Below are 11,225 nucleotides of genomic sequence, written 5' to 3'. Positions count from 1 at the left end.
AAGTTAATAATCTTTCTAGTATGTATGTACGTACATAATTTGGTATTTTATAAATACCATAAATTTGTTTAATAGTCAGAATATAATCTGACAATACTGGCGAAAATAAAAAACGGACGATGAACATAAAAGGAAATTCACGTACAAGATACAAAATTCAGACGTCATCGGAAGTTAGCGAGGTTTCCTGATACAATGTTATTTAATAGAGAACCCGCCCGTTTAGCTCAGTAAGGACAGCGTTGGTCTACGGATCGCGGGGTCGCGAGTTTGATCCACGGACGGGGCGTATGTTCTCCATGACGATTTGATAAAAGACATTGTGTTTGAAATCATTCGTCCTCCACCTCTGATAATTCATGTGGGGAAGTTACTTACGGAGAACAGGTTTGTACTGGTACAGAATCCAGTACAATTTTTTTAGGTTGACTGCCCGCCGATAAATAACTGAAATTTTGTTGAAAAAACGGCGTTAACTCCCCACACCCCACCACACACAAACACAAGAATAATAATAGAGAGTGCAAACGAAAATGTAACAATCGCGTTCGTAAATCATCTAACGCGACTAATATTCGCCGAGGACCATAGCCATAAATCATGCTGGTGCAGTGCTTGATAACTCGTTAGTGTTTAAAGATAGGAATGCGATAATTCACAAATCAGTTATGGCACACACCATGTATCTGTTTATCTTTTTGATAGTATCCAGGATATTTCCCTAGGCAGCTTTAAAATAAGCAACATTTCCATATTTCATTTTACAGTGTAAATAAAAGTCAATTAACAAAAACCTCAATTTGCAGTTTAGCTGAATTGATATTTCAAACAATAATTCAATGCAATTTCCGGAGACCAAAATCAAATGGTTTATATCATCTGTGGTGTCACTTACTGTATTATTTATGTACCGTCTAAAAATAAAGAAACAAATGAAAGTTGTATGTAGAATACATGCACATTGAATGTGAAATTTGAGTTATTACTGCTAAGATTTTTTTGAGGGTCTATAAATTGTGAAATGTAATAGTGCAATAGAAAGATGTTTGAAAGCAGAAGTAACTGTAAAGATACATGTACCATAGCATTATTTTAATAGCATCTGATTTTACCATATTTCGTCAAAAGAAACAGTTTTAAGAAACCCGAACATATATACATGTATGTATTATTATTTTTAACAAGTATACATGGTATCGTGTGTTATTTGTACGCAAATGATATTTCGTCCACAGAATCACATTTGTGTTAAGACTGAAATTCTTTAACGATACGGAATAGTATTATGTGCCTATAGAATAAGATATCTATTTGACATTAATATGATGTGATGCGACAAACGTGCAATCGTCTGAACTTAATATTGCACTAATAATTATAGGTTATTAGCTTTGTATCGGGAAATATGCACGAGTTCTTAAGAACGAGTGCATATTCCCCGATGCAAAGGTAATAACCTTTTTATTACCTACGCATCCACACGTATAAATATTATGTAAATATCATAAATATGTTCAATAGCCTGAATTGCATTGACAATACTGAACTAGATAGAAAAAATAGTGCAACAGCACACACTGAATTCGTCACGCACCCGATATGAAATTCAAGCGTCAGTGTATGGAAAAATATTGACGTTTCCGGTACCAGTGTAACTTAACGGGGAATAGAAACGAGTATGTAATAAGGGAGAATATACGCTATGATAAGGAAATGCATGAATAAAAACAGAAAGTTAAAATGTTTCCAACTTGTTCTCTCTTGAGAGTCTAGCTAGCGTAGATAAAACTACAATGTAAAATCAAATTATCAGGAAAATAAACATAAACCGTCTCTATCAAGTACAAGTCAAAAAGTACCTAGAATACCTAGAATCTTGTGTGTATGATAAAATCCGTTATGAAGTCTATTATATTTAGTCTTATTAAATACCATTTTTTCTCTAGTTATCTGTTGGTATAGAATCATAGCCCGGAAATATATTGTCGATATCTAGAAGTTTGTCACGTTAAAACGGGTACGACCTAGTTAATGACCTCTGTGATCATAAATTTTATTCAATTTAACTGTCACAGTGATTCAGTTCATAATTCGATGCAAGGTGCGAGAGGAGAATATGTCTTAAAGTTTATCTCTCATAGATAGATTCAGTCTACTAGCAGGTTTTTATTGCGTTTTATGTTTCCAAATGATTTTCTGCCGCTTTAATTTTACTCCCAGAAAACAAAGTCTGAGTGGGGGTGGGGGTTGCATATAGGAGTGAGCTTGGCAGTCGGCCGGTCTGTCGGTCGGTCCGTTGGTTCTCATGGTTTCCGGATGATAACTCATGAAAGGCTTGACCTATTTGAATATATTTTGGTACAGAAAATACAGGTTAAGTTCGACTTTGGGGTCAGTACGTCAAGGTCAAGGTCACAGTGACCCTGTAGAGTTAAATGGTTTCCGGATGATAACTTAAGAACGCTTGGGCCTAGGATCAAAAATGTTGGTACACAGGTATAAAATCATGAAACACAGGTCAAGTTCAACTTTGAGGTCACTCGGTCAAACGTCAAGGCCACAGTGACTCGAAACAGTTAAACGGTTTCCAGGTGATAGCTTGAGAAAGCTTGTGTCTAGGATCATGAATTTTTGTACACAATTGTGTGTAGCAAGATATAATACAGGTCAAGTTCGACTTTGAGGCTAGAAGGTCAAAGGTCAAGGTCACAATAACACGAAACAGTTAAACGGTTTTAGGATGATAACTTGAGAAGCCAGGACCTAGGTTTATGAAAATTGATTGATTATGATTAGCAGATGTACGTTAATGATTTTGAGATCAGTAGGTCACATGTCAAGATCACAGTAACCCGGAACATTTAAACGGTTTCGGACAATGACTTCAGAACACTTTGGACTAGGATCACGAAAGTTAATAGAGAGACTGGTCATGACACCAAATGACCTGTATTGATTTTGGGTTCCAAAGGTCAAAGTCAGAGTGTTTCGAACCATCTAAACATTTTCCGGACAATAACTTGAGAACGCTTGGGCTGAGGATCATGAAACTTCATAGGTAGGCTGATAATGACCCGCAGATGGCTTTTATTGATTTTGAGGTCAGTAGGTCAAAGGTCAAGCAAGTTAAGCTTTTACATTGACTTAGTTCTGTGAGAAGACCATATTGTTGGGGTATAATTCGTCACTCCTGTGACAACTCTAGATAAACAAGGAAAATTATCGCTTAGTTATTATTCTTGGCCTAAATTTAATGTTTTTTTTTCCTGTTAGGTCATTTTAAACCTGTTTCATATTTAAAAACAAAACAAATGTGTCAATATGGCATATGGAAATTTATATCCATTTCATTAAACGCTAGATGATTCAATATACTGTATGTGCCATTCGACAAAATTCACATTAACAATTTTTATTCAAAACCAGGGTTGTTGAATATGTTCAGACCATTTTCCTCAGTCACAGAAAAGAGGTACATAAATGGTATATTGTGAATGTAAAGTATTTTAATTGCAGGCTTATGCACGTTAATGCCTAAGTGCATATGTGTATCTTTTGTGTTCCTGTTGGAAGCGGATACAAATAAGATATTCTGAAATACATGGGGTGCATGTTCTTATTTATTAGATATGATGACAAGTCAATATAAAAGATTACCCTTGACATTTTTTAGTTACAAATATTACCGATAATTCATAAAATGTATTCAGGCCCGCCCGCTTAGCTCAGTAGGTAAGAGCGTTGGTCTACGGATCACGAGGTCGCAAGTTCGATCCTCGGGCGGGGCGCATGTTCTCCGTGACTATTTGATAAATGACTTTGTGTCTGAAATCATTAGTCCTCCACCTCTGATTCATGTGGGGAAGTTGGCAGTTACTTGCGGAGAATAGGTTTGTACTGGTACAGAATCCAGGAACACTGGTTAGGTTAACTGCCCGCTGTTACATGACTGAAATACTGTTGAAAAAACATAAAATGTATTAAAAGTCTTGGCACTCGGTAGTCAAGTAAAAGGACAAAAACAACACCGTTACATGACTGAAATACTGTTGAAAAATGGCGTTGCCCCCCCCAAAAAAAAAAAAAAAAAAAATGTATTCAAAGTCTTGGCACTGGGTAGTCAAGTAAAAAGACAAAACAACACTAGACAATAAAAAAAGTTTGAATAATCATTATGATAATGAAAATAATATTATATCAGCTATGCACTTACAAATCAATGCTACAAACCATAATACTGAAAGTGTTGCTAAAATACAATGTAACCATGACATCATATTTTCATAAAAATCACACCCTTGTTGCTACAGAAAATTTGCGTCACTCTATCAAAATAAAGAAATTAAACAGATTGATATTTCACGTCCGCCGATATTTTAAAATGAATATCTCACAGAATGTCTCGAAGGATACCAATCTTATTTGATCGGTTCATTTTGCATTATTCTATTGAATTTACATGTAGAACGCAACAAAATGCAATTATCTAAAATATTGTGCAAACAAAATATCACTTTATCTGATTACGTTTGACATGTTTAATTATTCCGGGTTATTTCATACTGATTTTATACTGATTTTCAACATTATAAATTGAAACGAAGAGAAAACAAAATTTTGAAGACACCAGAAAGAAGCTATATTGCCCACTATTTGTTTATAAGTGTTTAGTTATATTTTCATGAATTAATTGTTTATTTCTGGGACATTGATCTTGCAACACCTGTTGTCACTTTCACTTGGCACTTAAATTTGATTTACTGCATTTCGGAATCCTTAACCGCAAACGTACGATAGTTATGAATAAATAATCAACCATTATTATTCTCTACCCAGTCATTACATTAGGCCGCCTTTGTAAAATTCAACCCACTGGTACCCTTAAATCAAAGTAAAAGGGAAAAACACGGTGATTTGTTTTGATTTGATAGGTCAGACATTTAGGAAACACTTTATTGGAAAAAGTAAAAATTTTATAGGTATTGGTTTTATTAGAATAAGCGTTTTTAGGCCGCCTTTGCAACATTCAACCTGCATGCCTTCCTCCACAGAAAAATAAACTGGAAAAGAGAAGTCACAATATGACCAAACAGAAACAATATAACTTTCTTTTCATTCTTCAAATCATAATACAAAGCCGCCCCCACACGACCCAAAAAAACAAACAAACCCAAAAAGGTAGAGACATTATATAACAGTGTAAATGATTGTCATATATAATAAAAATGTTAAACACTTTTACAACAAGGACTATTAAAAAGTAAGTAAAACAAACACAGAAATACAGCAGGTGTATCACTCTGCAATTAACACAGATGGTATGTTTAAAGCGCCTGCCCGCTTAGCTCAGTAGGTAGAGCGTTGGTCTACAGATCGCGATGTCGGAGTCCGATCCTCGGCCGGAGCGTATGTTCTCCGTGACTATTTGAAAAAAAAAACAACAACAACCTTGTTTCTGAAATCATTTATTTAGTTCTCCACCTTTGATTCATGTGGAGAAGTTTGCAGTTGCTTGCGGAGAGCAGCTTTGTACTGGTTTCGAATCCAGGAACACTGGTTAGGTAAACTGCCCGCCGTTACATGACTGAAATACTGTCAAAAATCCAAATCAAACAAACAGACATTTAAAGCGGTTAACAATGCGCAACAAACCCATCAGATACATATCGCCGCTGATGCTTAAACCAACCAGATAGCCAAGTTTTCAAACATTCTGATATCAAAAGAAGCACTTGACAGAGACAGACAAAATAGTTTACAACTAAGTCGAATTGCCGTCGGAAATCTATGAATAATGCATAAATCAAACATACGATAAATAATCAAAATGCTCTTGGGAGGTTTTAACAATGATGTAGCTTACTCCAGTAAGAAATAATTTGGCGTCATTTGTTTGATGTAGTGTTCAGTGATGAATTGTATTCTCAAAGATTTCAAGAGCGACAAAAATAAGTTTCACAATGCCGTTAGGAAAAAACTGCTTGATGACTTGTTTATATATTTTATTTACAGATTCATTTGGACTTAAGTCTTTAGGATTATCGAAGCAACCCGTTACAGCTTCGTTTTGATTATGGCTTACTTTGCGCTCTATTTGGCTCTATGGTTTCATTTAGGGATATCTATGCTTCCGGGAAATGTATCTGTACCCTAAAGACTGTTCCGTTGGTATAAACAATATCAATAATATATATGTGTTTAGCATATGAAGCAGAACTCTTCGCCTAGCAGAAGCAGAGTTTTATTTTCTGGGCGAAAGTTATGATGCAATGTTCACTTGAATAATGATTTAATGCCCCACATGCTTATATAAAACCTAAAAATATATATATTGTGCCATTTCATAATATACCTAACCCATTTATTACTCAGCGCATACGAAATATTGTAAATATTTTTAGATTTATAATCATGATAATGTTAACAGAACGTCTATGGTTTTGTTAAAGACAATATTGCCGAAACTGAAAGAATTGGAGTAAAACCACCGCTTTGTAAATTTTATACAATGTGATACAGTTCAATACCTCTGGATGCAGTCCACTATTAGAAATTCCTAAAAGTGTACCTCTCAATTTCACACCAGCGTCATACATTAGCTGTCTAGTGCTTAAATATCTGTCTGTCTTAATGACTAAATGCGTATAATCTAGAGACATTTTTTTTTTCGCTTGCGCCTGTGGACCATACTTCCGGTTTCGAATAGAAACTTGGGGTTGCTTTGAATACCACAACTGCAGATTTACTGTCATTATATTCGTAGCGCCACTGACGGGAATATGTATAACAGAGGTCAAGCATAATGCTTAAAGCCCTACTTGAGTATGATATGAACGTCATGTCATCTGCCATGTTGGTGATGATATATATTAATGTTATACAGGCACATTCCGCAATCACTTTCTTGCAGCTTTTTAATTAAACCATCTATGAAAAGAAGATAGAGTAGTGGCGAACTTTTGCCCCCCTGGCAAGTGCCTTGTTCTACTTTGAATCATTCCGATGCAAAGTGTTGATTTTTTACACAACTGCTCATATTTGTGTACAGTTCAGAAAATGCTAAAAGTGTTGTAGAACCTAGCCCACTTTGGGTGAGTTTGTATAGGAGTGAAGAGTGCCACACCCGAAACTGAAAGAATTGGAGTTAATTTACATTTCTAAGACATTTATTTAACAGTGATATCATATTTTGCATTGCTACCTCCAGGCATTATTCATGTACAAATGAGCACCTACCTTCTGCAAATCAATCAATTATAGCTATGAAAATGATGACGAATGATCAACCAAACAAATTGATATTGTTATAAGTTTCATTTCGGAAACATCTTAATAACATTATCTGGCTACACATATCACAAACACAATTTATCAGAATTAAATTGTGAATTAATCAGAAAAACAACTATTATTGAGGTACTCATGGGAAACACGTTGAGCGTCATAAGTTTCTCTTTCTAGGCGAATCTTGACATTGTTAGCGCGTTCAATGTCCCGCGTGGGTTTTACAGAATCAAATTGCCGAAGAAATAAACAAATTGCAAATCTTCATTGATTTAGACAAAAGCTTAGATCACCACGCATGCCTAGAACTGCGGACATATAGACTTCTTGATTTAAAGACTATCGTTAAGGTATCGAGCTGGCGTTGAAAATAAGATACTTGTAATATGTTTAAGTATATTAAGTTTTACAAGTTTTACAAGTTTATTTCATTTTCATCCAGAAGGTCTTAGACCCATGTGGCATAAACAACAATATAGACAAATATGGCGACAAATCTTCAAATAATATCATCATAAAACAAGTACATATCCAATTACCTAAAAATTTCACGTCAATTATACACAACACAAAAGTTACATTTATTGTACCATACAATTAACATTTCACATGCATGTATAAAATTAAACATGTATTATTTAAATAATTGTGTGATCTATATATTCTATTGAAACATCTTCATTTTCTTTTGTAATGTTATTTTAGGCGTTATAAAAGTAAGCCCAATTAATACAATCAATGTGTAAATCAAGTAAGTGTTAAGAATGAAGTAATCGTCTGATATAAAACTAGAAAAGAAGAAGATTCAAGCAACCCTATAAGCACTCCACTTGGAAATAGGTATATAGCTGATGTAATTTGTCCTCCATGCCTGATACATGTAAAGTTTTTATTTTGCTTGCAACAAGGTCTATTTCTTCAGACTATATAAAATGTAAGCACGATAACTGTTTTGATATTTTACCTCTTCTGTAGAAACAAATTTGTTTTATTATGATTATCTGCAATTGTGTGAACAGGGTAAATATTTGGTAAATATTTGAACTCTACTTTTTCATTAATATTTCTTCAATTTGAAATAAGAAATGTTTCGTGAGATTTTGATCAATATTGAACATTTTACTTGGCTTTGGACTTCGATGAATTAATTAATCAACTCTTGATTGATAACGTACAAACACGGTGACTGTTGTAAATTTAGTTGAACATACCGAAATGGCAAAATGTGGATGAAACAGACCAAGAAGTCGATTTTTTTTGTGCTGCGTCTCTACTATAAGAGATGTCCATTGGCGTTTATAGTGCGGGCGCGTAATTTCAAACTATCGTTTTGATGCTGATATTTGGTATAAGGAGGTACGTGGGTGGGGGTAATTACATACCATTTTATTAAATCCGAAGATGATCTTATATGTTTAACTATCTCAACAATCAAAAGTTGTACTCACTGCTTTTTGTTACTTTAGGTCCCTTTGTTTACAAAATAAATGCAGTCAATCAATGCACTTTTATCATTTTAACTAAGACCTACTGAAGCCGGTGTTTTTGCCGTCGAACGCAATCCAGGGGTCAAGAAAATAACACAATAATTGCTGGAATAGATGGTCATCCAGGGGTCAAAAAATAACGCACGAGTTGCTGGTATCGATGGCCTATGGTTAAAGGCCTAGATTCACTACTATATAAGTGTTTCCCCCCCCCCCCCCCCCCCCCCCAAATCCAATATACAACTCCCATCTTATCTGCTGCTTATCAGCGATTATGTAACCGTAACAGGTTAGAGGGCAATTAGCACAGCAGGGACCTCCAGACCATGAAGATGTGTGCAGTGGAGTTGAAAGAAATTAATTTTTCTTCAGTGAATGTGGAATGATAATAATATTAATTACTATTTTGATATTATATAGATGATAATAACTATTACCTTAATGTTATAATAATAATAATAATAATAAATAAATAATAATAATTATTATTAATGTTATTATTATTATTATTATTATTATATTACATAAAGGATGATTAAAGATACAGTAATAATATTGAAAATAATAATGATAATAAAACACAAGTATAGTGAAAACTTCATGAGTTCTTTGTGCTGACAAACAATATTTTTCTAATTGGAAACTGGGTTTCTTGTATTCATGTAATCAACATTATTTGAACTTCAAATTATTGTGTTCCTTACTGAATTTTCATTTTCATTATGTTGCCAATAGTGACTTTTTTTCATGCTTTGCTTTGTAACTTTGAAATGCACATACTGTTTTCAATTTTTAGACAAATGTCATTTACAGTATTCTGCAAGCTGTGAAAGTCAAATTTTTCTGAAATATCACAATTCTCCAGACAGACTTTGAAAAAATAAAAACTTGCATATTTCTTTAAGTAAGTTTATCATTATTTCATTATTGTGAAAATAAGTTTCTGATTGTCTTATTATTGTGTTTGATCAACAAATATTTTTCTTTACATAGAAATGCAAAAAAAAACCTAGTATAACTTTAAAAGTTTTCAATTATATATCAATTTAAAATAAATTACATTGTTTCCCCTTCTCAGTAATTGATACACTTGTAAGGTAGACTGACTCTCCAATAAACATTGACCCTTGTTTATTGGAACCATACTGTGATGGTCATTAGCCCCCAACTGTGCCGGTGAAGACAGAAATCCCTTGGCCCACTGCCAAAATCTAGGCCTTTAAGTAATTCCTCCTTGTAGTCGTCATGAGTCTGTGATGGCCAATCCTCGTCATCCCATGAGCTTTCAATAGCCACTTCCGCCGGTATATCTGTCCGGACACCGACGTCTGCTACCCAATATATCAATGATAGATATATAAACATCGATGCTATGTGCTTTCTCCGTGACGGGAAGGAGAAGATAATAGCGTTGAGATCCATGCTTCGAAAGAATATTCTATATTCTATTTACTTGGAGAATAGATAAGCAAGATTCTTGGACCATACTTGTTACTTTTAATATTTTGCAACTAAATTCATTAGTGTTTCAAAACATAAATTGTTAATATAAATCTAGGATTATTTATAAATATTCAGGAATATAATAGTAAATGTCTTACATTTCAAACTTGTTTATCAATATGAACCTGTTGATTATCAGTTAATATTATTTGAAGTGTAATACTATGTTTTGTTTTATGCCCGTTTCAAGGTGAAATGATTATGATGTCATTTGAAATGGTCGGTTGTATAGCCTAATGTGTACTTCGCATAGTGAAACACTCATTCAGCTTGTTATTGTTTTTGTAAATACATAAAATCATATATACCCAGGCAGTACCACAGGGTTAGTTTGTTTTTAGCGTAGACAGTTGTATGTACTGGAAAGTGTTTCATTATACTGAGATCTAAGTTAGATAAAATGTATGTTAAAGAGATAATGCAAAAGATGATAGGTAACGGTAGATTTCTCGGAAGCACAGAACACCACAAACACACCTGTAGAGCCCTCGGTTTACAAATAGGCCCACAACAAAAAGAAGCTTTAATAGAAAAAAAATTATAAACGGGTTGCTTCAAAACTTGTTCATGAACATTTCGGATAGTTGTTCGTCATCGATGTTTGAAATGCAAAGTAATTCGTAGTTGTCAAATTAAATGCAGCTCATCAAGTTTGGTACATCGAAATACAACATTTATACCCGCTTTGAGAAATCCAAACAATATTACAAATCCGCTATTATTATGTCTTTTAATGCGGTACCCCTTTCCTATTTTTTTTTTAAATAATTCATCAAAAGTTCTCAAACAACGTAGCGATTCATAAAATTGGGTGGCGGATTTTAGTACATGTATACTTGATAGTGTCTGTGTAAGCTTAATGTAGGTTATTTAAGCGTCTGGTCAATAAATTAAAAAGTTTAAAGCAATCAGACAAAAGCTATAGTAATAGTTGTGGCATATGCATATCCA

This window comes from Mercenaria mercenaria, chromosome 16 (genome assembly GCF_021730395.1).
Source record: "Mercenaria mercenaria strain notata chromosome 16, MADL_Memer_1, whole genome shotgun sequence".
NCBI classification, from domain to species: domain Eukaryota; kingdom Metazoa; phylum Mollusca; class Bivalvia; order Venerida; family Veneridae; genus Mercenaria; species Mercenaria mercenaria.
Note: the sequence above shows the minus strand (reverse complement) of the source record.